The following is a 26575-nucleotide window of genomic DNA, read 5'->3' on the forward strand; positions in this document are numbered from 1 at the left end:
GTTGTCGAGGTTTACCGCAGAAGGTGTAAAATACGCGATTTGTCAACGCGCCCGCGCGCAGACAGGCAGCCGTCACCCCCTTCCCCGCCACGTCCACTCTCCCCGCTGTCAATCAGAGGCGTCCGCACTGTCCTCACCCAGCGAGGAAGAAGTGTGTGTGAGGACCATGTGGGACATTTTAGAAGATGGAGACACTTGTCTCCGCTGACTCGACGCTTCCCACACGGACGTGTCGGTGACTCTGCGGTGACGCGAGGCTCGGGACGCGAGTGTCCCGGCTCCACCGTGGAGCTGTCACCGGTCAGAGAGGGACTCCAGCGGCTGTAACAGGTGACGAGCACCGGGGAACAGTCAAAGTGAGTTTTCACCCTGGTCTCCATGAAGTTTAATGAGAAACCACTTCTCACTTTCCACTCTTCCTCCAGCCCTCCTGTTCTTTGTTTTCTATCCTTCTGTCTAAATCTATAGAATCAACATGACCGGACCACAGCGATGGTAAAAAGCATATATTAAGTAAGATGGTAAAAATGACAGATCTGATAAAACACTGCTGTTGTTATGTTGATTATATTAAAGCTTCTAAATGGACTGATTCACATTAACTATTTATTTATATTCATGTGGTCAACACATGTTCCCAACACAATAGATATATCTGTGTGTGTTTTACTATTATTACTCAAGTTACTAGGAATTAGCTGTGTGTGTGTGTGTTGTTACAATATCACTATGATATATGTTATTCTGAATAAAACCTTGTTCTTTCCTGTCAGCTGTGTGTATTTACACAGATGAAAAACATAAATGTCAAATAATAATAATAGATTTTAAAAACTAAAAATATATTTCATTTAATTTATAGCTTTTATCCATAAATTATTATTTTCCCCCTTTTTCTCCTCTAGTTAATGATCAACCTGTGTCCTGATCCCATAAAAGACGAGCATGAAACTGCAGATTATTATGACAAACTATGAATCCATTTTCACAGTCAGATCTAAAATGTCTTCAATTCTGAGAAGCAATTGCAATTCATTTTGATTAGATATTATAGTTCGCATGTTTGATGAGTTTGCATTCATTTAGTTTTTACAAGAGCATTGTGATCTTGACTTAATCACTAATAGTTTATATAAGAGGGTGATGTCATTTCATAACATAGCAAAAGAACTGAAACAGTAAGTATTGGCAGTACTGGTTCTTTTTTGTGCAGTAAACATTTCTGTCATATCATACAAGACATCTGCATGATGTGTGTCACTTTAATTTGATCAGTAAAGCAGGATGTAGTTCAGAAATCTATTCAGTTAACTTGATTCCTTCAGTTTGCTGTATGAGGCCGACATGCATCCCACATGAGTTGTCATGTGGTTGAACAGTTTTCAATTAAATGGACCTGAACAGTACTTATTTTCCAATAACTGAGCCAAACAACCAAACCCAAAGTGAAATGTAACTTCCCCCAGAATGCAGAAATGTTCCCTCCTGTACATGAATCATCACAAAACCAAAAGCGGTTGATTTGAGTCTGACTCATGGTTCATCTGAACATCATCAAAACACGTCACAATTAACTTTTGAAAATTGACTTGTGTTTGCACTAAGCTGATTTAAGATGGCACGGCGGCGTCTGGCAGTAACATTATTGGCAATAATTTCCCAAGAAACAATAAAAAGACATCACGTAAAATAAGTATGCATTTTAATAATCATATCACATTTAACTGTTATGAGTTTTCTGCTGCCTTAATGGGATTACTCTCCTCCAGGTCCAAGTTGACAGTGTTAATTAGCATAAAATGACAAATGAATCATTGTGCATCTTTCAAGATGAGAACATCTTTTAAAAATTGGTTTAGAGTAGTATTTCCCACACAAGAGGCTGGGAGTAAGATTCCAGTATCTTTGGGTAAAGAATAAAACACAGACTGGTTTTTATATTACATGACGACAGAGACAGATGCCACAGGAAGACACTGAATCAGCCACAGAAATTATAGATATGCCAAAACTTTACTCCTTTGTTTCAAGTACAAAGGGATGACATGCATGGAAAAATACCCGGGGAGGATAAAACATTTCCAATATACATAAACATGTCATATTGCTTTTGGTACAAAGAAAGTGATGGATGTCAAAGTGCAGACAAAGAATCTGCTGGCTCGCAGGTGTGCTCATGGGGACTTAGTACTGAAAGCAGTAAGCATGGGGAGTTACGCTTCATGGTATCCAGTCACTGGAAAGAGAAAGAATTTAGAATGAATTATTTGTCACCAAACATGTCGTTCTTATTAGACGCTGCACGGCTGTAGCTCTGCAGCAGGACTCCTATGGGTTAAATGAGCCAGGCTGATTTATTTGCCTCCACTGAGTTTGACTGTATTTATTCTAGGTCACTTGACTGGCTGAGTTCAGATCATGTGCAGGTGACTACAACACAGATGGAACAAAACAGCGAGGCACTGAGAAAGCCGCTCACTCTAATGAGTTCCATATACAAGCCCAATATTGACTCGAGCCAGAAGAGAAGTGAAAGATGTCGAAGAAATGATATTAATACTCCTCCTCTAATATTGCCCACAGAGATCGTTCAGTCACGCAATCTCATAATGGCCGCACAGTAATAAAATATACGTAATGCGAAGCAGAGATGTCTGAATGTGGTATAAATCTTCTAATGTTCTCCTGTGACTGCATGATCCATAAAAAGTACAGTACTGTACGTTCTGTAAGAGCAGAATCAAAACACCAGAGCTTTTCAGGCTGCAGTTATCTATTGTAAACACAAAGTAGCTCAGATTAGACCCAACAAATTACCTGTTAAGTTACTTCCCAATATTGCACACAAGGTGCAGCAAGGAGAAATTAGTTTTACTCCAGACATGGTTGAAGAACTTCAGCATACAGCTTATAGGATAATCACCCGTTATACTGTCCAGCTGCATGCTGTGCAGCAGAGCTACGTGACAGCAGTAACACAGAGCTACGTGTGTGTTTGAAATCATTCAGCATGTTAGCGTCTTTACATTTATCACATTTTTTTTTCTTTGTTTCAATTATATTTTTACATAACACATCAACATAAATGTTTGATAGTGAAATAGTTTTACATATTTATAGGATATATTTTTTATTGAATTAACAGCATTAATTCAAAACAATACTGGAAATGAATCCCTCCTTATTTGAACATATAGTTTGTTATTCTCTACAAATGTGTGACAAAATTAATGAATTTTATTTTGATATAATCAGACACAAACTAAAAAATATATTTTTGATATTTATAAGTGAACATATAAATTTAAATATACTGATAATCAAAACTGGAATACAAAATACTTATTTAAAATATAATTATTATTATTACTACATTTTATATTATTAACAATTTCTAGTCCCTCATGTGTTTGTTTTACATGTATCTCAAACTTGCAGCTGAAAAACTGTTCCTATTCTTCATGTTTTTAATTATTGAATATGTTTTGACAATCCTTGAAATACTAATTTTGTTTAAATCTTAATCAAATCCCCCCAAAATATGCAAATATAAAGTATTTATTGACGTTGAATAGAGATTTATTTGAATAGCCAGTTTATAGTAAAGATTATGAAAATGTCTTAGGGCCTGTTTAGACAGGGATTTATTATTTGAAGTCTGATATTCCTCAAACACAGTTAAAACAAATCTTCAGTGCAGAACGTTGGACAAAGTAATTGTTAAAATGTATTTTGAAATAAATAAAATAATTGAGCCAAATAAGTGATGTCAATTTCCACCATTAGAACAGAAACATAATCAAAGAGGTGGATTTTCTTCACAAGCTGTGTAATGAGTCATTGCATCAACACTGCCCCCCAGAGTTTAACAGAAGAACAGTCACAGGTATCTCTCCACTAAAGACACGGAAATGTTTCTACAAAGATTCACAGCAGCTCACATGTTTGTTTGTTTTTGACTTTCACTCAATTACTAGTTTTTAATGCTGCAAATGGAAAAAGATCAAGTAGTGAGAGTTGGATATACAAAGTTTAAAATGATGGAATGCTTTGAAAACAAAAATAAGCCTTTTTTTTAAGTAAAGAATTAGAAGTGCATTTTAATGAATAATTATATTTATCCCTTTTTGTGAGGTGCTAGAATAAAAAAGTACTGACATACTTTTTGTTACTATGAGTATTTCTGTAATCTATTTGTAATTTTAGTTTATATCAAGTAAAAAGGAGTTGATTACTTTTTAACTAGGCTTTGGGTTAACATTACATAAAGGTAACAAACAGTAAGAGTAATTTATATACACATGAATGTTTATTGGCATTGAATGTTTTTAAGGTCACATTTAAATTAATAGTAATGATGTAGTTTTGTTGTCATATGAGACATAAATATGAGTAGTAGTAGTGAAGTAGTATTACTGCATCACTGCAATTATTTACTTAAATGGATTTAAACTCACCCCCCTCCATTAACTATTAAGACGTGCTATTATTTGTCACGAAGGATGAAATGAAGTTGACAAGGGTGAGAATGAGTCCCTGCAGTTCATAAACTATCACTTATCCTCTGGAATATTAAGCCCATTCAAAACGGCCACTCACGGCCTGGAGTCAATTTCACCTCGAGCCTCAGAGGGCTTACGGTGAAGTATTGCACACGGTGGGCATCAGCAGCTGGATAAAGAGTGAGGAAATAAAACGACCTGCTCTCAGCGAAAGTTGCGGCGTGATCCCCTGACCCTGGGCTGTGAAAGAGCGATGGACTCCTCTAATCTAGAGGGACCTTTTGCACGTGGATTAACCTCAGCCGAGACCACGTTTTTCACAGGCAGGCGGAGGAGAGTCGGCCAAATGAGCTCTGACAGGGAGAGGAGCTGAGCCCAACTTAGATAATCCAGGTTTTAAAAAGTGTTATTTGTTTTAACAGATCTGGCAAATCTGGTCCGTATACCTCCATTTTCTTTGTCTAAATGAAATGCCACTGCCACACAGGACACATCCCTTATTGTTTGGAAAAGAAAATATTTCTCCGATAGAGCTGAGAAAAGAAAAGATGGTCTCACTGCTTATCTTTCATGAATAGTCCACCCCACCCCTCAAGCACTTCACCCACCCACCACCACCTTCCCAGCGTATTGGTTTACTCCTGCCAAAAATTTAATTCAATCCCACTAAGTTGTCCCAGCTTTAATTAAATCGACCAAAAGCCTTGGCAGGAATTCATCGACGTTCTCGTTAAAGTGAACTTTTACGCAACTTTCACTAGTGCGCTGCTGAGATCTGAGAGGACACCTTCTCTTTCACCTCCTTCGAGTAAAGTCAAACACAAACTAATTTAAGTTTCCGCAGACAAATGAGTCCAGGTGACGACCGGAAACGGTGCCTTCTTTAGTTTACGTGGGGCCGCCACCTTTCCCGGGAGTTAAAAAAGAAATGTGTTTATGGTGTTCGCCTGTCACGAGGCAGACACCACTTTTTTATCATCATAATAAATCTGAGCGCTGTTGCCATAAAACATGGGCCCAGTAAAAAAGTGATTGGGCTGACAGTCATGATGAAATGAATGCCTTGATAAAAATGGCAGTCATCAATCAGGCCTTTGGTTTTGGATGCTAACATCCCCTCGCAGCTCTCCGCTAATTGATATGAACCATTCACATAAATCAGCGGCCGTGTGTTGATGCAGTGTGCTGTTGTCGCTGCGGTTTGCTTTGCAGAACCACAGATACATTTTCCCATAACGCAGACTGAGTCGTGGTCTACTCAGTCAGTCTCCTGTGTTGTGGATGGTTTGGTTGTTTTAATACGGTTCTGAAGCTGATTCCACTTATAAAAACGTTCATTTCTGTCTTCAGGGTTATAATGAATTGCTCATGGGACAGAACTCTGGTCGTAGATGAGTTCAAACACTTTGAAATGATGCTCAGCAGTTTTTAAATGACGAAGCGGCAACTTAAACTACTTTCTCTTTGAATTTTGTTCCGTTAAAAAAATACAACTGTAGCACAATCGCACAGAGAGATTTGTGGAGTTTCCTCACGTGACGAGCTCTTTAGTCTTAATAAATAATGAGAACATCTTCACTAATGATTTTCAGCTAAATCAATCTTCCTGTTGCTCTTATACCAGGAGTAGTATAAATGAATTCACTATATGTACTTTTAATATGGGATTTTTACTTTTGTTTTTTATTTATCATATTTAACCTGGAAGTTTCCATTGAGATACAATATCTCCTCTACCACAAAAAGTTTCAAATATTATAACAAGCTGCAGCAAATAACACTCACATAGAAACATGTAGGAATCGGTTGCTAAAATTAATAATGTTAAAAACATTGATTCTTTTTTACTTTTCCTCTTGAAACTTATTTTAAAACATTTGTTAATTTGCTAAGTAATGGTTCTAACAATGCGTCTTTTATTTTGTAAAAAAGAGACTTATTTTTAAGCTTTTCTTTAACCAATAATTCAGATTTTTATTTTTTTTTATTCCCTGCAAAATGATCAATCATAGTGCTGAAATGTCAAGTGGTAAATTAACTCATCAGTCAATCAACATGAACTCAATCGACAACAATTTTTTTTAATGAATTTGTCGTTTGAGGCATTTTCCAGTCTGTCAAGTGTGAAACTCTGTTTTTCTCTTTGTCCTCCTCAACATCAACGCTATTGGATTTCGGACTGTTGGTAAAACAAGTCATCTGAACACGTTACCATCACGCTCATGGGTATTTGTGATGGAAATGCATTTTATAGACGAATTGATTAGTTGGAGTCCTGATCAATAATTCATCTTTAGTTGAATATACGTCATCTCACGTGGCTGGCTTATAGTTTAGCAGCACAAATATATTCTTTACTTTAACTCATAAAAAGCCAAAATCTATCTACACTAACTACAGGAGACGTTTAACTGGTTTTGAATGTTATAAATTTATCTTTGTGATATTTCTGTTCGTGTTGCTCCTCCCTATCTATTTTCCTCTCCCTCCATGTAGACCGTTGACCATCACAGAGCAACAGATGGATGCGCACACCAGGATATGACCGCTAAGAGGATTCCTCTTTCTTTGTCCGTGACTCTGGACTTTTTTTTTGGTTTTATGTGGAGAGAGACTCTTTCATCGTGAACCAGCTCGACTGGCTTCCTGGAACTGGTGTCGGGTTGTCAGTTAAGCCCCTCTGAAACCCGCTACTACCCATACTGACCTGCTTGGCAGACGGAGATCCCTGATCACAAGTCAGCTGTAAATAACATTAACTTGAGTAACCAGGTGGGATCAGAAAGTCCTTATAGCGCCGTGAGTCTTTGAACTCTGACCTTTCACTGAGGTATGTGCCAGCTCTTAGTGTGTGAGTGGCTCAGTGTCAGGTTTACTCACCTGTAGTTCACTCTGAGAGGAGGCCGTGTGTGCTCGGTATCAGCAGGAAGCTGTTGGGGTTTTATTTGCAGGGATTAAATCATGATAAAACATCAGTAGATATTCTGTGAGATACAAACTTTATATTGTGTAATTTGTATACTGATGTGGACCTATGCTTCTCAAATGATTTAATAACTCTAATCTAATACATTTATTGTGTTAGCATTGGTAGCATTACAACATATTTAACATTGTTCTGGTGTCTTGGACATGTCTGGATCTGATTTTTTTTTTTTTTTTTTAACTTTTTAACTTTTTTAATAATTGAATAAGGCACTTTGTCAAGGTCTGTTCGTGGAATAAATCTGGCATATTTAGCAGGCTGATATGTATGAGTGTGAAATTTGGTCCATCTTGATTGTATTTAAGGGGACTTCTGACTCGTGTGCTCTACTGAGCACCATTCTAGTTTTATTTTTGTACTGAGCCTATGAATCTGAAATAAAGCTATAATTCAAGTGCAAATCTGATGAGTCCTGTGTTAGCATTACAACATATTTAGCATTTTTGTTTTCTGACAGGCACATCACGTCATACCCAGAGGTGAGAGGTGTTTTCCAACACTGCTGATACTGTGATGACAGACGTTACAATCAGTTGTTCATTTTGTTCACAACAAATGAGACAAATCTGTTTGACAGATAACGCACCTGAAATCTAAAGATTCTGAAAATGCACTTATTAAAGAAGCATCTGAACGTGTGTGGTGATCAGAGCTGTGGTTGTTTCATGGGTAAGTGATATTACATCTCAGATCTGATGAGGTTGTAAGAAGAGTAAGTGAGTGGTTATGTTTTCACCCCTTCTCTCTGTTTGTTGCAAGTTTATCCAAAACTATTGGGCGGATTGGAAGAATGATAAATGGATCAGAGAAGAATCCATTATATTTTGGTGTGGATCGGGATCAGTGGGCACATCCAGGAATTTGTTCACTTTCTTTAACATTGCCACATATTTTCATTTTCACCATTTACCCAGAGGATAATTCACTGATGTTAAAAAAATCAGGCACATTTAGGGTTTGATTAGCGGAGGTGTATGTGCTCCACTGTTTTGAGCTGCATTTTTTTGCCCTGATCATTTTTGTCAATCTCACTTTCTGCTTTTTCACAAGTTTGGGTCTTGTGTCTAAAAATAAAGGCTGCACCCGATGGACTTTAGTCTTTATGGGCTGAAGATCATCATAACTCCAGCTTCAGTTGTTGAGGACTTTCACTTTTAAGACGTCCTCTGACTTTGGAAATTCGAGGCTCAAGGCAGTAACTTGATTCCCTCAGTGTACTTTGTTGTGCCAACGCTCTTCAGTGAAGTGCCTCGCTCTCTCGGGCGCACAGCGCATGTGCCGATCTATCATATGAATTAGAGGGTTTGATTTGATGTGGGTTGTAACATGTCGTCGTGGTTGTGTTGGGAGTTGTGCGTCTTTTGGGCTTTTTTCAGACTTGAACTTCTGAAAACGTCAGGACAATTGGCTCTGGACATTTTCGGGAAGGCAGAACGCAGCAGGAGATTGTCTGGGTCAGACATGTTCACTAACACAGATAAATATCTGGAGCGTTCAGGTGTGGGGTGGCGTCTGGGTAGAGCAGCAGGAGGCAGGACATGGCTTTTAAATTCCACTGCAGAAATCCCATGTTTTTGTTTACAGCGCATCGGCCTTTATCTCCAAAGGCTCCTGAATCTCATCATCTTTCCAAGCTGACATTTTCCTCGATGCTGCCACGTGTACGGCTCCTCTGTTTCATCCTGAGATACTTGTTTTCTTTCTGCACCATAATTTCATATGTAATTGTGAGGTTCATGAGCAATAATGTAGACTCTGATAAATTCACTTGTGTCTTTTTGTCAGTATACTTTTCAAGCCCTATTATCCAGGTCATTTATACAAGAGCTGGCTTTTGCAGGTATAAACTAGTGTAAAGGCATTTCACACTTGCACAGTTCAATAAAGATCCAATAAAAACCCTGTAGACTTTGTGGGATCTAGATGTAGATACTTTTCACCGTAGGAAAGCATAAAAATGGTTAATTTAACGTGGTTGCTGCACTGAGGGATATTACCTCTTTATTGTATTTCCTTTGTATTTAACCTCAAACCCGAGAGGAAGACGGAGAGGAATTGGAGATCTCCAGGGGGATTCAATTATATTTTCTCCCGTGTTCACTGCGATATAATGACTTTGCAACAAGACCTCTTTCTGCTCTCAGAGCTTCTTTTTTCCTACAGATTTCATCTCAATAGACTTAGTAAGAGAAGGTATTTATCTTAAGGAGCCTTTACCTGACCTCGATATTTCTTATCCTGTGACCATCTCACATTTTCAGCCTAATGAACAATATAACAGGCTAAGAAGTACTTTCCTGTCGTCTGTAGGCTCAGTGCTCACAGTGAATCATCGCACTTAACTCAAAGCCACATTGAAAACAATTGGTTGCTGTGTATTAAATCTTTGCCTGGTACAAGTTAGAATTCAGAGACTTATATTTTCCCTGTAAATCGCAGATAATACTAACTCCCGCCGTGACGTTATGAGCAGACACGGTAACTTTCCAAGGCCAATAGTTTGTGGCGAGATTTTTTTTTTTTTTTCTTTGCTGGCGAGCACAAATTTGTCACCACTGACCAGAGTTTGTCTGGAGGCTTAAAGATCTCCCGATGACGCTCAGCTTGAGATGACTTGCCAAGACGTGTTAGAAATGGCATGTGGTTATAGAGTATTTCAAACAGCATGAAAAGATATAAGAATGTCCTTTGGCTGAACATCCTGGTTTGATAAAGAGGAGCTGCGTGCAAAGAGATGTGGTGTGTGTGTGTGTTTGTGTGTATGTGTATATGTGTGTGTGTGTATATGAGAATATGTGTGCATTGTGGGGGGGGGGGGGGTCCTGTGTGTTTGCGGCTATGCATACACATGTATGTGTCAGCATGCATGCGAGTGTCCAAATGCCACAGCTTGTAAACGTCTGTGTGTGTGGAGAGGAAACAGAGGGAGCTGAAGCTGTTACAAAAGAGAGTGGGGAAATAGAGCAGAAGAATATGGGCCTGACATAAAGAAATCCTAGATAATTCTGCCCTAAGATGTGAGAGGACTGCAAAGAGCAGAGCGGAGCATCCAGAGGTCGTTCCCATGGCAACCTTTGCCCAAGGAGATCACTGACCCCCCCCTCCGCCCCGCAGGACAAGCGGAGCACAGATTGTAGGTCACATATGGCACCAGCGATCCAATCAGGCCTAATCTGGCTTGACTTGTGGGTCATAAATTATACTGGAAAGCTGGTTTACACCGTGGCTTATCTCCGCGGTCGCCTCAACTGTAGGATAATGGCAGTGTTTATGGTAACATGATGAACTGACCTATTAAATGTATATGTCAACAATTTAATGTTGTGTCTATAGGCGGCGGGTAAAAGTAGTTCAGGGGCGAGTGATATCCTGCTGAGTATTAAAGCACCATTATGAAGATTTGGGGGTTGAAATTAATCCTGTGTTCTGTATTTGTTCAAATTACAAACATGACTCACCTCATTTGCTCAAATCGTGGCATTTTCAAAATGTTTGATATTTTCTCCGTAGTTGTTAAATCTCTTAAACAATTATGTCAATTTAATAAGAAATATATAGTTTAATTATTTCACTTCCGGATCATATTACAGTTATAAAAACAATGTATATTCATTTTTACTCAATTAAGTTTTTTTTGTCCTTTTTATTATGTTGTGATCAAACTATATTATAAGGAATTGTATTTTTATAACATTGGCTCATTGTTCAGGGTCCTCAGATCTACCTGTTGTACTCTATGTGGAAATAATAATAATTATTATTACATATGTAGAGATATAATAACTGCAATTTTAACCTTATTTTGCCCAATATTTTATATATAGGATTGTTTATAGAGCTAATATATCAAAATGTGTGTGACAAAACACAAAAAAACATATTTGATATTTTATATGTTGCATGAACAAAAAAACTGAAATGGTTAATATAGTTTCCTATATATTGATATTACTTACAATATCTTTGGAGTCAGTTAGACACCGGGGACATCCCACTACTTCTTTACTATCTAATGAACTACTTGTTTAAAAGTAACAGAATAAAACATGTATTAAACTATCAAGAAATATAAAATAATAACAGAAATCTGAATCGGTGGGGCGGTGCTGAGTACTCTAAGAATTATTAACACTAAACAGATATAGAAAATTATGAGAATCCATTGTTTCTGCACCTGTTTCACAGCCGGAGTTTATAAGAACAGAGTTTCTGTCGCAGACTTATAAACACATCTTCAGTTCAAACTCAGGTTTATGAGCCATTCTTATGAAATCAGTTAAAGCATAAAATATTAAGGTGATAAAACTATTCCGAGTGTGTGAGCTGTTAAAGAGGATCCCGTGTGTCCAGGAGCCCAAACACAACATGGTAGAAGGATCTCCTCCTCATATGTTACTGATTAGGATTCTCTGAATTTTGTCTGGCTCTTTAGTGAAAAAATATATTTTTTGACATTTTAAAAAATGTACCTGTGATCGTACTGAAGTCTCTAGATGTAACTTGATAAATCCAACCTCGCACAGAGTCATCAGTGCAAAACACTCGGGGAGGCACTCCATCCAGGATGTGAGACTCGGAGCCGGCGGCCATGCAGCAGAAACACAGATATGATTTGAATGATTTATACGCTATGTTTCTGGAGTATTGGGATAGTGCGGCTAGCCAGCCTCAGAGGGGCCTTAGAGTTTTATGTGACTTTGGTTAAGGGTTTCCAGATACGCTCCCATACTGCAAAGTGGGAGCTTAATGCAAACTCCTACTTTCTGAGGTTCAGAGAGCTGTTAAATCATATTTAAGTCAAGTCAGCTTCATGGTCTGGATCATCTAAATTCTTAACACTCACTTATGCATTAATAAAACTTTGATTTGTATATGGGAAGACATTCATTTTCTGCAGGCGCGGCTGCAGAGGATTCTTTTTCACCTATATGTGCAACTCTCACAAATACTCATGATTCAGCTTTGTTGTGCTGATAAAAAACCCCTGAATCTAATCTGGATGTAATAAACAGAGCGCTGCAGGAAATGGAAGTGTCTGGAAAAGCTTCTCAGCAGAGTATAAATATTTCATGTGTGTGAATTTAAATTAAGACAGTATTGGCTGTGGTTGACTGACTGTTTCAAACTGTGGACAATAAAATATATATATTTTTCTTTCCTGGTATGTGTCAGATGGTGAAGCTAAACAGAGCAGCAGTGTGCGAGTTCAGCCTCAGCCTGATCTCTGACGGTCGCTCCTTGCTTCATCACTGCCCCGTGGTTGGCAATTTCATGAGTGAGCTGGTAATAATCACGGGTGACTGGATTCTCACCTTTTTGCCGGGATCTATAAGAGAGAGGGCAGCTACACTTGTCGGGGCCTTCGGTGGCCATATGTGGATGCTTGAGGTCTGAAGTCAGAGGAATCTCACATCTGCTTTTCATTCCTTTATCTGCTTCTTATTCGCTTCCAAGTTGAAGAAATAACAGATTGTATTAGGAAGGATTGCTACAGTTATTTAAAAAACATGTAAATGTGACTTATTGAAGCGGTTTGTATTTTAAAGATGACACATATTGGGTTAGAATGAGCTGAGATGAAAATGTCGAGAACAGAGATTTATGCATGTAATTTCACACATCTTGAAATATGTGACAACAAGGAGCGAAACATGTCTTCACTTTAATTTTTTTTTTCTTTTCTGGAGGCGAAATATTTGATATGCAACAGAATATGTGTTGCAGTAAAATTTAAGTGACATTTTAAATGGAATATTTTAGAAGCACTTCAGTACACTGAAGAATTAAACTCATCATCCCAGGATTTTTTTTGCAGTGTTGGCGCCAGCACATAATGCATGATGCAAACCGTGCACTGCCACCCCTGCAGACACGGCCTCGCTCTTTCTTTCAGCTGAAGCGACGATCTTCACCAGTGTTGACATCTGCCTACACAAGAATAACTCTGCACACCGCCCAGTCTGCACAGAGAAAAAAACCGAAGCAAGTGAGCTGTCTCGTTGTCTTTATCGTCAAATTCTCTTACACTTCAGTCATTTTTCATTTGGAGGACATTCTTTGTATCTAGTTTAAATATATTTGAATAAATGACTAGTCACTGTTCAGATGTGCGCTGCTGTCTTCAGAAAATTATTTTACTCATTTAAAAGTGATTTTAAATTAATTTATAGTAATTTCTTAATCAAATTGTGTCTCAGAAACGGGGCAAACATAGATTTTAAATATTCAAGCAACAAACTTAAATTATATCATATGATATTTATGAACATGGTAAGTTATTTTAAAAAGTAGGCTATGTTTCAAATATTCAGCTCCACTGGAATATCTGTGTTTTTTTTCCACTAATTCACTCCTTAAATTCTACGATTCAAATTTGCTTCCATAAAAGTAGTTTCTCTGTATGTTACGATCGCTGGCACACTTTTGAAATGGATTATTTTTTAATGTAATACATAAAAAAAAAAAACACAGGATGATGTGGAATGCCCAGGTTCCATCAGGTTTGGTCAGAACTCATCAGTCTAGACAGTTCCCAGCTCCCATGTTGCCCTTCTGAACTCTGCGGCTGAATCTTTAAAATGTCTTCAAAGTTCACTGAGCTTGATGGAACTTTCTGGTCCAGTCAACTGCACACGGCGTGAGCGACCGGGCCTCATCTCGTTACTGAATCATGCCATGTTCAACCTCTCAGACTGCTTGTTTTAGGGACAGAGTCCTCCCCACCTGAACGCAGGGAGGAGGTATACAACTGCACAGAGGAGAAAAAGGTGACAAGAGCAGAACGGTGACGCTAATGCAATCTGAAATGGCCTCTAATGCCTCGTTTCTAAATTGGAAAAATTGACCTTCCTGCGGAGAGGTGACACAAGCCTGCACTTGGAGCCGTTTCAGGGGCTAAGTGGAGGTTTTCGGAGCAGAGCCTGGAGGCCAAGCAAATATTTTATGAGTAATTTAATATCTGGAACAGGAGAGCGCACTCCACTCCGGATGCTGGCCCGGATATAGACAGTGATCTGGGAAGAAGGAGGGAGAGAAAGGCGAAAGGGCAAACCAATGAGTAGTTAATGCCGTACAACAACTTTCCTCCGAGGCTGCTCAAGGGATGAAGTACGACCGCTACATTCAATAAATTTCTGTGCCTGGGAACCAGTCAGCAAGGTTTCTGTTGGAAGGGATGTTTCAAAATGATCAGCACATGAGCTAAAAGAATTGTTCTCAATCTGCAGACACACTCTTGTTCCTGAAGCCTCCAATATTCATTTTACTCAGCCCATAAATCCCATGACATTTAAAAGCATTTAAGTTTATTTGAATAGTTTTTTCCAGCAGCAAAACTTCATAGCAACAAGGAAAAAGCAGTGAAGACGCTGTAAACAAGTTTTCAATAGGTCTCCTCAGGGAAAATAAATACATTCTTCTTGCCAGCGTGAAGCCATCTTGCTTCGCCTTCCACTCATGGATGGATTACTGGATGTGCTGGGTGAGCAGCTTTCACTGCAGTGGACAGGCAGCGGGTTTTATGAACTGGATCCTGTGTCGAGTTCATAAAATACCTCGCATCCATGGTTTCACGGGACAGCGCTGAAACGTGGCAGCACAGAGAGTGACTTCTCTGAGCTTCTGTTACTGTTTGAAGCTGTGACGCTGGGAGCGCTGAGTGGAGGCGGACATGTTTGACTTGAGATACAGCATGTGCAGCTGAATGTGATCAGCTGCACATGTTTCTATTTCTTACATTCAGACTCATTTAAAAACTCTGCTATGTGTATTAACAGTTATATTTATAAAGTCTAATCAACTGCTGTAATAATGGTAATAATAATAACTTTTTGTTATAGCATCTTTAAACTCAGGGTGGACAAAGTTCTTTGACAGACGAAGCAGACATGAGACATTCAGGAGCAATCGCAAAAATAATCCACACTAATCTTTCTATCCATTATCCATCTATCTATCTATCTATCAAGTCTATTTAATCTATTTCTCCATCTATCTATCTAGTCTATTTTATCTATCGATCTATTTATCCATCTATCTATCTATTTATCTTTCTATCTATCTAAATATGTGTATATCTATCCATCTATCTATAATACAGCTGAACTGTAATCTACCATGACTGAGACAGAGATTTCATTCACGATAAAGTCTTGTAAATACAAAGTGAGCAGATGGAGGTAAAAACCCGAGGCAGAAGAAAACGTTCGTGTCCTTCATGTGTAAAGTGACAAAATCCCACAGAAAATCACTCGTGGGTCATTTCTCTTCACTCAGCAGAGAAACGTTCAGACCTCAGAGACTCAGGAGTCACACGAGGTCTTTTAAAGGGACACGCTGCAGTGATGGGAGGGTCAGGCAACCATGGGAGGTTCACACTGAGCCCATTACACTGAAGAGGGACGAAGAACCTGAGGCATCATCTGTTTTTGCCGCAGTCAGAGCCATGTATTATTGAGGGTAACAGCTCTCAGACCACAGCGAGGGAATGTGTTGTTGAGAGCAGCGATGTGCTATGAGGCTGTGATACACAGGTAAACACACATCAGCCACAACATTCAAACCTACTGTCCCCCACATGTCTCCAGAATCGATGCAGGCCTGGGCTCTACATGAACTCTGAAGGTCCCTGTGGTATCAGATAAGATCAGACCCTGCAGCACTCGATACTTTTAAATGAACGTTGATGACTACAACCTTTTGTCAAATCAAATCATTACTCATTTCTTACACTGCACTGTTACTCTGACTTCTTCATTTGTCTGTGCTGCTCTTACATCTTGTCACTGTGCGTTTTCATATCTGTTTATATGTAAAGAATTAGATTTTCACTGTTTGTTTGAAGATCCCCTGCTCTGCCGTGTGTCCGGCAGGTTGGACTTTCCAGCAAATCCCACAAACTCTTGATCAAGCTCTTCTTCATGTTCCTCAAACTGTTCCTGACGTTCTCTGCAGATGTTCCTGAAGTATAAAACAGTAAGTCTACTCTTTTCTGTCTCGGACATGCAGCTTTAATTGTCGAATTTATCAGTTATTATTGATATTATTCATATTTATTCAAAGCATCTCGTTCTAAAAAGAATCAGCTGGACATAAAAGCAGCCGCCACAGTGTTCGACCGACTTTTGGCAGAAGCACAGAGGAGGGGGTTAGCAAATGGACGGTTGAGCTGTGGAGCAATTTTAGTCTTTTTTTTTTTCTTTGTAGATTACCATTCATCTAAATGTCAAAATATATTCATACATCAAATTAAATTCTGTCATGTGCCACAAATAAAAAATCTATTTCATTCCAGGACACTAGAATAAGGGGTACAGCTGGGGCTGCAGCATCCCCTACTGGCCAGGGGTGTAACTGCAAGGTAAAAAAGTAAAAGATTAGCATAGTAGCATGTTATCATATTTTGATGCACTTAATTAGAACATGACGCAGGTCGGATCCTGCGTGACGTCTGATGTAGGATAAACCTGTATGTCCTGTGTGAACTGTCCACAGCTGAATATGAAATGTGTTTTCTTGTTCTAAAGCTTGTGTTACATGTTGTTGAACACTTAAATGAATAATGTTGTACGCTTCATTTAATATCGTGTCATCCGACTTTCTCTCCGCACCACAACTCTGACTGGCTGATGACCTTACTTATATTTCTTCATTTTCTAACAGCATTAATACTGACCAGCTCCATCTCTGATCCATCACTGTTAACAGCTGCACAGTCATTTGAACGAGCCATTTGTCACAATGTGATTTCCGGCTCCTCTGACGTCACTAAGTGCCTCGTCAGTCGATGACTCATCACAAACAATGTCTTTTCCTACCTCAGGAGGATTCTGTGAAGCTGCTGACATGAAAATCGATCGCTGTCAACGCGCTGCCAGTCCAGATACCACAAGGGACATTGACGGCCGAGGCTGGGTGTGAAGACCTGCAGACGAGGACACGTGTCCCTGGTGGGCCGGAGAGGACGGGAGGTGGGGACAGTGCAGGAGAATGTGCAGGTTTTCATGCACTAACATGTCACTTCCCAGTCTCAGGTGTTTCCTGACGTGACTTCACTGACACAGCTGCTTCATGGGCTCATGTTTAATAAAGTGGTGAGAGAAATGAAAATAATAATGATCCATAATTTAACTTACATGGGAAGAAAATATTTATCAGGATGAACTTTAGGATTTTAGCATTTATTTCTTGTCCTCTGCTTATCATATTTATATAATTTTTCCAAATTTATTTGAAAGTTTACAGAAATTACTATATTTATATACTAGGAATTTTGTTTTGACTATTTGTTTGTTTGATTAAATATATTTTGGGATTTGTAGCATTGTCTTGTATTGAAATCCAAGACAATAAAAACAACTTCAGTAACGTTATTATTATTGTTATTGTTGTTGTAAAATAACAACATTTCATTGAGAAATATTGTTGTTAAGAAGAATTGCAGTAAACTACAGTAAATCCTTTCAGTGGTGTGGAGTCTCAGTCTTTGAGGCAGAGTGCTCATCCTTCCCCGGCTTCGAGTGTCACCATAAGCCATCGCTGGCTGGAATCACAAGTGTCACACTGGGGTCATCGGGAGTTTGCTTCCATGAACTCTCCGATGTTAGCTGGAGCATGGAAGCATCGAGGCCCCTGGAGGCAGTGCTGCCTGCTAAATCTGTGTCAAACTACATGAACCCGATACATCTCCTCTGCCCTGCAAAATCATCAGCGACATCGGTTGTTGGCCTCTGTTGGTGGGACCGGATCAATGGACCGCCCGTGGTTACTGAGCAGTGTAAATGACAATTGACAGAGTCACTGAAACTACAGGGTCAAACTGGGATGCAAAAAGTTTTAATATGTTCATTGAATTACTTTTTTCTTATAATCCTGTGATAATAAGCAATTTATTTTGATACTAACACTGAATTAAATGATTTCCTCTGATGTAGAAGAGTTTTTATCACTTACAGTCACACTGACAATCGTCTCCAATGTTTTCAGCTCGCTGCCACTTAAATATATCAAATTCCTGGAATGGGTGATTTATCATTCTGAAATTATTGCAGGACGCAGCTTAGGTCACTGTTTATATATATATATATATTCATTATGAATAACAGTATGAAGAAGAGATTATTTTCATTGCAAAACAAATGATCAACAGGATAAGAAAGCAATTTTTGTTTTAAACTCTTAGTAAAATGTTGCACTGTCAAGTTCACATCCTTTATTTCTAATTGGTAAGAAAAGACGAGTGGCTGCTTCACACATGCTGGTTTTATAAAGTGTGAAATGTCAGCTGAAGGAAGGAGATGTGATATTTCTCTTAAGAGCTGAAGGATAAAATCAAAGCTGAACTCTGACTAACACACACACAGAGAGAAGAGGGAATTGTATGTGTTGCCCATGATTTCTACTTGAAATGTAAAGTAAGATCCAGTAGTAACATGTACGCCAAGAGTTGTTGTATGAAGTTTGTTCTGGATTCTTTCTGCCTCCACACAAATATCTTTAACCTTTAATGTTTCGTGCTGTGGGAACAAAGTGAAGGATTTTAAGCAGAATCCAGTAAAATAAAAAATTTAACTTCATGTAATACATATTTTAAAAACATTTAATCGTACAAATAATATGAACGGCAGAACAAGCATGAAGCATAAGGAAGCATTGGCAACAGATGGACTTTTCCCCCAGTGCAGTGGCATCCTGTGAAATGCACATCAACCCTGCAATTAGTTAGCTGCACGCACACACACGCATGCACACACAAGCACACACAAGCACACACACACGTACGCACACACACACACAAACACACACACACACTCTCTCACTCTCTCTCACTCTCTCACACACAAACAGTCGTGCATTCTTGATCTGTTTATGGTTTGCAAGTGACACTGACCACCACTCACCATCCGCTGACCTACATAGAGCGCAGCGTTTGTGTGGCTCACACTGGGAACGTTGCGTCCAGATGCCCTTCTCTCTGTTCTGGAGTGAAAATAGGTCAGAGGTCAGGAGGAAAACCAGAGAACGAGGAGAACTCGCACACGATCACACGTAATGTGCTGCAGGGACAAGAACACAAAGCCTCGGCTGCTTGTTTGTGCCATGTTTGCAGCAGGATCAGCTCCTCATCACACATCAGACACCACAGGCGTGAACTTGTCTGTGTGTATGTGTGTGAGAGTGCATGTGTCTTGTGTGTGTGTGTGTATTTCATATGCCTTCTCAATGCCACCTTGTTCAAATGTAGTGTATGCAAAACAAGTGCTGACACACACACACAAAAGAAAACCTGCTGGCACTGTCCAATAAAAAAGATAAGAGGTTTTATATTCAGGTTTTCGACTGAGTGAACAATGACAATAAGATAAAGGGAAACAAGGTAAATAAACAGCAATAAAGTGAGAAATAGTGAAGCTAAAATCATAGAAGGGAAATAAACTAAAATATAAAGAACAAGAGAAGAAATGGACACGAAAATGGAAGAAAAGTCGTAATGACTAAAGAAAAGGAAAAGCTATAAAAGAAAGGACAGGGATGTGAAGAAGAAGGAAGGAAGGAAGAAAGAAAGACAAGAAGGACATTAGCAAGGACTAAATAAAGAGAAAGAAAGACTAATTGTCTCCATTTAAAATAAGATCTAATCAGATTAAATAATCACATTTAAAAGTAATCCAGTAAATATTCTTAATTACTTTACAGATTTCTGTCACAGTCTGAACATTTATCATCTTTTAATTTGAATCAAGAAGAAACCACAGTAAATTCAAAAATCAAAACACACACACACACACACACTAAAGTCACACACATTAATTTAAATAATTTGTTGCTAGAAATCTACTCAGAGGAGGCGTCTGCGAATATTGCAAATCAACAGTTTCATTAACAGCTGAAGGTTGTAACGTTCATGAAGGGTCGACTGCACAACTGCAATATTATACTGCAGTACTCTGAGCTGTACCTGATAAAGTGGTAACTAATACTATATCAGAAGTGCATCTTTCACTGTACAAATATATAAAACACACTTCGATTGACACTTTGTTTTATTTGTTTCTGAGAATCAGGATCTTCTTCTTCTTTGTTTGGTTTTATTTTGCTGTGGGTGTCAACCATCGTTAAGGTGAATTACCGCCACCTACTGTTTTAATCATGTTCTTTAACAAAGATTTATTGAAAAGCCTGAAAGGACACAAACATACTGTGTCGAAACATTTAATTTTAATTTTAATCACCTTCCCTGGATTAACCCTCTGGTCAGTTGAATGTTTTCCAGCTGACACTTATTGAATTCAGCAGATTAAGTATGTTATTACAATTATTACAAAGTATGTTGTTATACTTGTTCTTTATGTCTTTAGCAGTTTTATCTTCATATTTATATACAGTGTGTATTTGATCATGTACAATAAATATGTACATACAGTCACAGGAGTAGTATTAGTGATATAAGTTGGTAATATTTATTTGTCAGTACTGTATCTTGGAATGAAGCAGTAGTTTTAGTTTTAAAATAAAGTAAACGTATCTGCTCCATACATGTGAACTGTCTGTGTGAGCGTGTGTGACGGAGATAAGGTGTAGTGTGATTCCACTTGCCATAAAAACTCATCACACGACACTCAAACTTAATTGTCCTATGGTACTTAAATGCAGCACCCCTGTGGATTAGGGTCGTGCACCCCGCGGGACAGCAGCATGACAGGTGGAAGGTGCACGTGTATGAGCTCCGCCATTGCTTTATATTAATAACTTTAATTTGAATACTAAGGCGTGATTTAAATTGCTTTATACAAACATATAGCTCCGAACGGTCGAGCACAAGTGTTCATAAAAAGTTGTTTTTGTTTGTTTTGTTTATAAAATGGCTAGTGCTGCACGTTGTTAGCTAACCTGCACTTTCTTTTCATTTTACACGTTTCAGATGTGTATACTGTGTGTGTGTGTGTGTGAGTGTGAGGAAACCAGGACTGACTGTACGTTGATCCTTCTGCCAGATGTCCGAAATAAAAGAGTTTGCCAACAGTGACGGTCTTCTTCTGTGAAGTACCCAACGAGAGAGTACAAAGCCGCTACACGCACACGTGTCTTTGTGTCTGACTCCTTCTTTTCTGATTTCCCAACAGGTGTAAGAAACCACCAGGAGAATTATTCCGTCACTGTGTCTCAAAAGATAATAATAGAAATCAAACCCTCGCTCCACAGTACAAGATGCAGGAGTACCTGGGCTGTGGCTCCTTTGGACTCGTCATCCGATGCAGGGATGTGAGCAGCGATGAAATGGTGGCTCTGGAAATGACTAGAAGCTTGCGAAGGAAGAGGAGGCCACCCTTCAACCCATGAAGGAGCTCGACTCAGAAAAACTTCAACATCGTCCGACTGAAAGATTCCTTCACCTGAAAGGGACATTACTGTCTCACCCAGCATATAGATCAGATCTGTACACATCAGCGCGGGAAAAACATCTGGAGCTGAAGCAGATCCGCCCTCATTCTGCAGCAGGTTTGTATTTTAAACTGAAGTTCTAACATTAACTGCTTTGTTGGATGAAGGGTGAACTTTAAAATGTGTCTGTCACAGTTTTTGTCCAAATCTCATTTTTTGTTTCAGTAACAACTAATGAAGGATGTTAAGTTAAATAATGTCCTTAAAGACTAGAGATGGGGACTTGTGGTGGATGCATCTTTTTTTCTCACTGTGAAAAAGTTTTTTTTAATAGTTTTTCTTTACTCTTGTTGAGGTTTAAGGAGGATGCCACACCTTGTTAAAGCCCTATGAGACAAACTGTGATTTGTGAATATGGACTATACAAATACAGTTGTAGTGATTGATTGATTGACTTTCATTTCCTCCAATCATCATATTTAGTGTGTACAATCAATAGTTCTGTGTATGTTGGTCCTACTCCAAACTATCTCGTTAACCTGCTCCTATAGTCGACTGCACAAGTTTCTAATATCCGACTAATATGTTTCTGTTTTTGCTGCCATCAATGAACGTGTGTTTTGGCTGATGAGATGAACTCTGGAGCTCATGATGATTATTGTGTTTTTCCTGATTTCAGCCGGCTACATGATGGTGTATCACGTCAGGCGGCCACTGTAAGTTAAGGTCATTGACTTTGGTTTAGCCAGCAACAAACCTGAGGAGAAGACAGGTCGAGTCCTCCAGTCCTTGATCTACAGGTAAGTAAATGACAGCACATCTGTTAACCTGGGACAGCTGTGTTTGTTGTAATGAATTAGATTTAATGTCTTTGTGTTTCTTCTTCTTCTAAGATCTCCTGAGATTATGAGGAAGGTCCCATCAACGAGGCCATCACATAACATTGGACGGAAACCAGATTTATAGTAAGAAATGAGTTTACCATCCCGTATCTGTGTCTACTGCTCATTAGTTATGGTGTCTGTCCTTCAGTCTGTGTTTCGCCTGTGCCGTCCACTGCCTTTAGATCAAACTATTCATTTCAGTCAATGGTTTCGATTCTCGTTTGTGATCAACAGCCTGGATGAATTTATAACGGCACAACATATCTTTAACAGACCATGTTTTTTCTCTCATCTAGATACAGATGGTTCGTTGGCTCTGGGGACTTGAAGACCAAGTTGAAGCATGCGACATGAAGTGCTTTATCAACTTCCTGAAAATGATGCTGCTGATGAATCCGAACTCCAGAATTACCCCCACAGAAAATCTAACCCTTTCATCACGATGAGCCACTTCTCCAGCGGACAGCCATGATGGGATGTCACATGAGAAGATTTCCTTCTTACAGACCTCCACCATCACTCAGGCGAAAAAAAGGAAAATTAATGTGAAGTGTGGCAACAGGTGGGCGTTTGGAATATCTCAAACTGACATTTTGATAAATATTCTTGTTTTTCAAGAGTTCAATGATAAAAATGTTTAAACCCTCTTTAACTATGGAGCTGCAGCCAAGTGCTTTTTACAATGTGCATTCTTTTAAATGTCAAACCTCTGCTTTAAGATCAAGAGTTTAACTACTTTTTTTCCACATCACAGGCCAGACGACTCCCAAGCTAAGAAAAGAAGGAGTGAACAGCTGGCGGCCACTCAAAAAGACAAAAGTGGGCAAACAGGCCCAGTAAAGACCCAGAGGAAGAGAAAGAGGGAGCCCACATCCGATGACGAGCCCTTAAAAAATAAGAGAGACAAGAGCCTCAAAAAATAGCTGACGGATCGCGTCAGAGGCAGCAAGTCAGAAGCTGCCCCCTCCAACTCAACCCAGGTTCAGTCCCTGAGGAAGAGGAAGAGGGACGAAGAGGAAGAAACCTGCACAAGGAAGAGGAAGAGGGTAGCCAGGAAACAGCAGTTTCACCTTCTGACAAAGTAAAGACTGGAGTGAGGAGACCGAACTGTTTATCTGTATATCTGCATATATCTGCATATATCTGCATAACGACGTTCACGTTTGCTGATCTATAACACACCTGGGTGGGGAAGCGGCAGGGTTTATGACATACACCACAGTGAGCCACCAGGGGGCGATGCAGGATAACAACAATAATAATAACAATGATACTCTGTCTGTGTGTTGGTTTGTTCGTAAGCAAAAAAAAACGACAAAACAGATTTTTACGAAACTTGATGGAAGGATGTTGAAAGAAGAATGAATCCATTAATTTAAGGATTTTCTTTTTTCACTTTGTCTAACGCTGCAGATTAGGGCGTTTTCAACACAATAATAATTGATGGATCTTGATGAAAATAATCAGGACATAATTCTATGATATTTGGTGCAGCTTGATTGAACTGTTGAACTTTGGCGGATGTGGGCACCATTCTAGTTTCCTCCTTTAATGAAGTGAAATAATAATAATGACAGTTAACAAGTTACATGTGGTTCCACTGTTTTTTCTTGAGCTTGTTTTTTGAGAGTAAGCAGAAAAAGGGACGTTAAAGTGAAAGGATGGAAAGAGCAAGATAACAGGGAGAGAAAAATCCATTCAGCTGCATTTTGGTCCGATGGCTCTACTGTTATTAGGAAAATTCTTTCTGTTTGACTCCTTTGAGTGAATTTCTCTCTGTCTGCTCTTTATTTGTCAAAAGAAATTCTTTAGAAGGAAAAGGAGCCTTTCAAATAACAGTTGGGGGGATTTTTCCCCCCCTTTTAATAAACGTCTTGAAACTCCCTGTAATTTCGGACTGATCGTACGTGACCTTCAGTGTGGTGCGTGGATGTTCTAGCTGGTGCTTTTTTCGAAATAAAGTAGAAGAAGGAGAAAAACACTGGGGATTTGTGTGATAGTCTAATTGAGTGTCACATGTTGGTGCATTCGCTGGAATGTTCCTAATCCAATACCATGCTCACCACTGCTCCCATGAGCTGCCGTCACGTGAGCGTTCTGGCAATTGGTACCGGTTCATTTTCCACCCCCCCGTCTCTAAAAGCTCCCGGCTCGACATGCTGACTGGCAGCCGGCTCCATCGAGAGCTTGTCGCCATCCACACAACATCACGAACACGAAGGCCCCAACTTTTTTCCCCCCGCAGACCTGACTTGACTTGATTGCAGTTTTCTATCAGGGATGGAAAAGTCCTGTGGGTTTTCTTTGCGTTGGTGGCAACTGTTGGCAGGACTGCAGAGACCTGGCACACGAATAACCAATAAAAGACGAGGACGGGAGGCCAAGATGCAACACAAGCCACTGCTGCTATTTACTTTCTGTATTGTTCCCCTCTATGCTGGAAAACAGATGGAGGCTAACAGGGTACAATGGGACATTAGCTGTGCATTGATACGTTTTTCTGCCACAAGATATTTGGTCACTCAGGAATCTTCACATGTGATCTGTGCGTCAGCTGAGGGTCATTTTAAAAATCAGAGTGGAGCGTGGGCGGCATCTAATGGTGAGGACATGTCACTACATATCAGTCTTTCATTGATGAAGTGGCTCTCTCTATGATATAAACACAACAGTTCCTAGTCTCTCTCTCTCCTCTTTTCCCCATTTTTCTCCTCTCACCCCGACCGGTCGAGGCAGATGTCGTCCAGGTTGAGTCTGGTTCTGTATTTTCTCTCCACAGTGTTTGCTCATCATGGGAACTGTTGGGTTTCTGTATGATTTTTACTATGTAAAGTGCCTTGTTCGGAAAAAATGTAACGTAATTGACATGAAAAATCAGTTTCCAGGAAAAAACCTGTTAAATGGGCAGAAATTATGTGCAAAGCAAAGTGTGTGAAATGTGTGTTGTGATATGTTTTATTCCTATGGGCTCATTAACCAACACAATGTGTCAACATCCACAAAACACAGACCTCAGAGCTGAAGCAGCTAAAAGTAATTCCACCATTATTGATTTAATTATACACACCTCTGCTCTCCTACTGTGAATATCCTCCATTGTTCTTCCTGTAGTTTTCAGTAAAGAGAGTTTCTGGGTCTTGCCGTCGTTGCCGTGGGCCATCAGGCGGCTTTTTCGATGTCAGCTCTCATTAAACTTAACAACATGTACGTTTGTCAAAACACGTCAGTCATCTGCCGCTCATGATGATGAGGATGATGATGATGATGATGACCTTGACCTGATTTGAACAAGATTATAAAACCAGCAGCATTAAATTAGCTCTGAAAACCTGAAAGCATAACTCAGAAGTTAAAGATATTTCTTTACTGTAATAATACATGATAAATTAATCAAATGTAAAAACACAGACACAAAGATAAGCATGATGGGTAATGCATGTCATCAAAATCTGCTGTGAACAAATTAATTAAAGTGTAAATTAGTGAGCTTTAGCTTTTTAAACAGATTATCATTCATTTGGAAACAGCTCAGAAAATGTCTGGTAACTACAAATTTAACATTCACACATTAGAGTGAAGTTAACAAAGAGTATTAATTTAAAAAAAAATTAAAACATTGATATAATGGTTTAGATTTTAAATGTGAATTTGCCTTAATTTGTCATATGCATTTTAACCTATTTTATCATCCAGTGTTGCTTTGTAGACACATTTCCAGAAGTGTAAATGAAAGAATTTTGTTCTATTTTATAAACATTTTCAAATGTTATAACTCACAGTACAGAAACAAGACAAGAGCATCCACCTGTTCAACAATAACAAAG

General features: G+C 39.1%; 2 long non-coding RNA genes across 4 annotated transcripts; both read left to right on the plus strand.

Moving 5' to 3' along the window:
• Positions 1 to 217: 217 nt before the first annotated feature.
• On the plus strand, positions 218 to 18421 carry LOC109635522 (uncharacterized). Of its 3 annotated transcripts, XR_002203136.2 has the most exons (5): positions 219 to 356; positions 13304 to 13474; positions 16359 to 16461; positions 16781 to 16846; positions 17309 to 18421. It is a non-coding gene; the product is annotated as an uncharacterized lncRNA (long non-coding RNA). The 3 variants fall into 3 exon arrangements; XR_002203139.2 differs by lacking the exon at positions 13304 to 13474 and having other exon boundaries at positions 218 to 356; XR_011244244.1 differs by lacking the exons at positions 13304 to 13474; positions 16781 to 16846 and having other exon boundaries at positions 218 to 356.
• Positions 18422 to 19390: 969 nt separating this feature from the next.
• Positions 19391 to 26278, plus strand: LOC138411756 (uncharacterized). The gene is made up of 5 exons (XR_011244250.1): positions 19391 to 21984; positions 22547 to 22667; positions 22761 to 22832; positions 23048 to 23313; positions 23506 to 26278. It is a non-coding gene; the product is annotated as an uncharacterized lncRNA (long non-coding RNA).
• The last annotated feature ends 297 nt before the right edge of the window (positions 26279 to 26575 follow it).

Source organism: Paralichthys olivaceus, chromosome 2 (assembly GCF_024713975.1).
Source record: "Paralichthys olivaceus isolate ysfri-2021 chromosome 2, ASM2471397v2, whole genome shotgun sequence".
Taxonomy (NCBI): Eukaryota; Metazoa; Chordata; class Actinopteri; order Pleuronectiformes; family Paralichthyidae; genus Paralichthys; species Paralichthys olivaceus.